This window comes from Asparagus officinalis, chromosome 3 (genome assembly GCF_001876935.1).
Source record: "Asparagus officinalis chromosome 3, Aspof.V1, whole genome shotgun sequence".
Taxonomy (NCBI): Eukaryota; Viridiplantae; Streptophyta; class Magnoliopsida; order Asparagales; family Asparagaceae; genus Asparagus; species Asparagus officinalis.
In genome coordinates, this window is record NC_033796.1 from 80,661,378 (window position 1) to 80,666,973 (window position 5,596).

Consider the following 5,596-nt stretch of genomic DNA (forward strand, 5'->3'; position numbering starts at 1 on the left):
AATTAGGAATCTTTAGAAGGGAGTTTCATGAATTTTTTTCAGTACTTTTATATTCTTATGTGGATGTTTTTATCATATAAAAGTATACTAGAGTAGCATTAATATTTAATTTATATATTTTTATGAAGTCTATCAATGATTAGGAATAAACTTCATATTCTCTTTTGCATCGTTTTAACATACTTTAAATCAATCATTTTGCCATATTGGTTTTAAATATTCACCTTCCTTGTATAACACTATTTTAATATTTTTCACTTTGCAATGCTATACTTTCTCAAATAAAGCTTAGTTTCATATCGGTCAAAAATAATATGAAAATTCAAATTATTTTTAAATTATATTTGTTCTTTGTCAATTCAAATATCAACATGAAAATTTAAATTGGGTGTATCCCATTTAAACAAACATAAAAAAAATAATCAGGATGCAAGAGTTTAAAGAAAAAATGAGCACAAACTGCCAAAAATACTTAATCATGGTATTAAATCACGTGCATTGCACGTGTGTAAAAACTAGTATATATATAAAAGAGAGAAGCAATCTGGTTTTTTCTATTTTCTAAAAAGTTTACCGATGGGATTAAATCAAATCACATCTTTAACTAAACAAACTTTTTCAACCAACTGGTACGAACTTAGAGACTGATTGGTCGAGATAGAGAGCAATCCGGTCAGAGCTAATACATGAAATCTTTCGATATTCTAGTAAGTCAAAGCTCCTACATACTTATAATTTAAACCGGCCCTTAATTATTTAATTAATTACTGTCTAACATTACGACTCTTCGTAAACAAAACCCCAGTCTCTTAAAAAGATAATCTTTTATTCTCTCCTCTCTCTAATTTCTAAACACTCTTCCGATCTTTTCCTGTATAAATAACTACTCTAAAAACCCTAATAAAAGGAGCAATAATCTCATCCTTCTCAAACAATGGGGGATTGTAATATTAATAACAAGATGAATTTAGAGAAGCTGAGACAAGAAGAAAATATCGATTCTTGTTGGCTCTCCCTCTCCCCTCCTCCTCCTCCTCCTCCTCCTCCACCATCGCCAGCATCCACTTCCTCCTCCTCCTTTCACTCTCATCCTATCCGGCCCCGCCGCAACCCTCACAGGACACACAAGCGCCAATAAGGCCCACGTCCCTCCTCCTTACCCGTGGCGCACGTCCCCACATGCCACGATCCACACCTCGACTACCTCCTGACCCACGGGCTGCAAACAATCGAGGGCGACGTCCAATGCCGCCCGCTGCGAGCGCCGGGACAGGATAAGCTACGATCTCCTCCCCAAGTTCAAGGAGATCAGGAACTTTGTGCTATCTCAGTATCATTTGATGCATGACAGGGCGCCGACCCAGTGGATGAACCCGACGTTCACTGACTGCGAATCTTGCGGGCAGCCCAACTGCGTGAAGCCCGTTGTGGCCGATAACAACGAGAGCATCAACTGGCTGTTTCTGTTCCTGGGGCAGGCGCTCGGATGCTGCACGCTGGAGCAGCTTAAGTTCTTCTGCAAGCACACGCAGAACCATCGGACTGGAGCAAAGGATAGGGTTTTGTATTTGGCCTACCTTGACATGTGCAAGCAGCTCGATCCAGAATTCGAGCAATACCTGATCCAGAACTCGAGCATGCAATATCTGAAGACAGAATGAACAAAATCCAACAATATCTGATGAAATAGTGAACGAATCGATTGGATGATTTGCTTTTATATATTATTAATAGCTGTAGTATTGGGGGGGTGTGCACTTTATCCCAAGCCTTAGTTCATCTGCTTGATGAAAGTTTCTTACATATTGTGTTGTTTAGTTAAATGAAATCGTTATCGCTTGTGAAGATTGCAAATCCAAATTGCCACCAACTCTATTATATATAAAATTAAATATTCTCTTTTTGTTAAGTTATTTATTTTCTACATTTTTGTTCCGGTTTTTTTTCTTTTTTGTCAATTAAAAACTATTTTTATTCCTTCACCAAATACGGAAGCTTTTCGTACATCAGGGTGTAAAAGTAGAAATTCAAAAGTTGAGATTTTAAAAGTTCAAGACCCATGCCTTACATTCATGAAGCAGGTGATTGTTGAAGATAACCACGAGCATATAGTATTTAATTCCATTGACAATTGCAGCAGCATCTCTGATGTTTTGTTCAAAGATTCTTAAGAGTTCCTCTCATTCTAGCTAGATTGTGTAGACAGTACAGATAGCAAGAGCAATTCTCTTAATCTTATGTTTACAACCTCTCCCCTTTAATTTGTCATTGTACGTACCGAGACAATAGATGAGCCGAGTTTCAAGTTTTCCTGTCAAATTTAGGCCACTCCATTACTGCATTACATACAGCCATTGAATAGGAGCATGAGAAAAAATAAGTAGGGGCATTTTCTTCAGCTTGCTGACGACAGAGCACACAACAATTTGTATTCAGTATGCCCATATTACACATTCTATCTGGGTAAGAAGCCTACCCTGAGCTGCCAACAAGCCTACCCTGAGCTGCTAACCGTAACGTGGCTGAGCATTTAGGGATAATAGAGGAACCCCACACAATATGCTACACCATGAAACATTGTTAGAACGAGGAGAAAACATACCATAAAGAGTAAAGAACTGGATTTTTCCATGTTTATAACATGATTGAAGAACATTTTGTATGTTACCTCTTCCTTCACAATAATATGTTGCATTATCCCTCATTCTGATGATTTACTTCCACATCAAAGAATTTTCCTGTTTGATTGATACGTGCCATATATCAGTTCCATTTGAACCATGCACTCATTTGATCAACCGTGGCTCCTTATTAATGTTAATATACCACACCACTCTTAGTGTTACAAACCAAATTCTAATTTCTAGTTGAAAAAATGCCCAATCCGCCATGTTTTTGAGATATGTAAACTTTCTCCCAGGAAACAAGATGAATCTTGTAAGCAATTGGGGTTGTCCCCTATAGGAAATTCCTAATGTTATCTAAAACCCATTTTGGCAAGATATAACGACCACTCTAATATACTTGAATCCCTATAAAAAAATGTTATATCCTATAATTAGCTAAGTGTTAATCCTCAATGAGAAGCCGACACGTATCCGACCTTAAATACCTAATCAACCATACTATGGGAAAGACGATTCGAACGGCTTCAGCGCTTGACCCTTCCTAAATCAAGACCAGACTGACAATCCTCGAGGCCGACCAAAAATACGATACTTATTGGCCCACACCATTTGAGTCGACTCCACTCCCTTTCACTTCAAAAGGTTGGGCTAACAACCTTTAAGGCCGAGAGTTACGAATGGTTAGCTACAGGGGCGGTTTCATGGTGCATGTTAGAAAGCGATTTTCGCTTGTCTAACTTGCGCCCCCGCCTAGTTTTCTCTTGAATTTTCTGGATCTAGATGGCAAAGAAGAAGAGGAATTCCACTAAGAAGTCCATCAACTTAGGATCAAAAGCTTCGATTCCTTGTGATGATCAATCTGGTATGAACTCGGCTGATGAAGACGAAGATTTGGAGCTCGAGATCATGGGATCTACAGGTCCAAGGGGAGAGAAAAAGAAGATGATGATGGAGGAAATCCTCAATTCAAAGAAATTCTCAGTGAATTCAGATCTGAAGTTGGGAGGTAATTTCTTGAATCATAGCCATGGCGTTAGTAGTTCTTCACGAATTTCTTGGGCTGATGAACTTGAATTGGTGAATTCATCCTCAAATCTCTCTTCGAATATGACTGATAAAGTTTTAGATCCTATTATCTCTAGTAATCTAAATGCGCCTTTGAAATCTTGCACTGTTCCATTGGAATCTTTTGGAAATAATTCTAGAATATCAAAATCTGCGACTAGCTACTCACAAGAATGTTTAGATGCGGGTTTTTCTGGGGTAAAGAATTTTTATTTTCCCCCTCTTGAGTCTAAGAGGACTATAGAGACAAAAATTCTTGATTCTCAGCTTGAACCTAAGAAGAATCCTCCACCAGAATTAGCGGTAAAAAAAAGCTGGCTAAGTCTTTTCGCTGATAATCGAAAATCTAGCAACGGCTTTAGTCTGAATTATGTGAAACCTGATATTATGGATTCAGTAATTTTTGATGAGGATGAATGGCTTGAAGGGAGTACCATGTGGAAAACTTCACTTATTGGCCAGGTTATGGGACTAAATGTTAAATTTAAGGCAATGGAATCCTATGTGAATAAAGTTTGGGGGAATTTTGCTGTTCCTGAAGTATGCCTTCTGAAACCTGGCTTTTTTCTTTTCAAATTTAAAAATGTTGAGGATATGAAATCTATATTAGAAAATGGTCCTTGGTTCTTTGGATCTAGACCTATCCTCTTGAAGCCTTGGAATATTGATGAAGATTTAGAAATGAAAGTTGGTTCTTTGGATCTAGACCTATCCTCTTGAAGCCTTGGAATATTGATGAAGATTTAGAAATGAAAGAGGATTGTGTATATCCAAAGACCTATCCTCTTGAAGCCTTGGAATATTGATGAAGATTTAGAAATGAAAGAGGATTGTGTATATCCAATCTGGATTCAATTGCCAGGTTTGAAGCTTAACCTGTGGAATGCCAAATGCATTAGCAAATTTACCAGCATGATAGGAACCCCTATTACTACTGATAAGCTCACTGCAAACAAAACAAGACTTGCATATACAAGGGTGCTAGTTGAAGTATACATATGCCCTCTCCACTACCTGATGAAGTTTTCATTCAAGGACCAAATGGTAAAAAATATGTTCAGAAAGTGTTTTATGAATTGAAACCAAGGTGGTGTGACATTTGCAAAAAGATTGGTCATGAAACAAATTTTTGTAGAAGGAAAGCTACAATTCAAAGATGGGTACCAAAGAAAATAGTTGATCCTGGTAATCCAACCCCTGGGCATGTACCAGTATCTATTCCTGTGCATGTATCTGTCACTGAATATAATCAGGGTGATAAAAGAGAGGAATCAGGTGCTCAAAGTGGATCATCAAAGATATCTGTTGATCCTGGTACTGTGCAAGTTCCAGTATCTGTTCCTATGCATGTTTCTGATCCTGAACATAATGCTCTAAAGGTTAACACTCAGGGTGATGATTCTTTCCACCCTTATGTACATATTGCACACACTCAAGAAGGAAATATTCTGGAAACAAGTAAAGGGGGCATGAGGTTGGATAATCCTCTGATAGAAATGAGGCCAAGCATTTATGGATTTCCCAATGAAAAGAAAGAAGAGTCACGGGAGGAGCAACTATATAAAGGTAAAGAAAATTTAACTCCAGTATATGGTAACAGGAAACATGCGCAGCAAGGTGCACACCATGAATCTTGGACTCTTATATAAAGAAGCAAATCCAGGAAATCCTTTACTGAAAGTCCTTTTGGGGATAAAGATATAAATGTTTCCTCTACTTTGGATAGAGGAGAAAACCCTCAATGAATTTATCTTTTTGGAATGTGAGAGGACTTAATAAGTCCTCCAAACATCAAATAGTGAGGAATCATATTAAGCAATATCATATTTCCTTCTTAGCTCTCCTTGAAACAAAGATCAAAGATTGTTCTATCTCAAGAGTTGTCAGGAAAATAGCAAATAACT

At 37.7% G+C, this 5,596-nt stretch overlaps 1 pseudogene; it reads left to right on the forward strand.

Annotated features, from left to right (window-relative positions):
- On the forward strand, window positions 935–1,859 carry LOC109835336 (annotated as a pseudogene).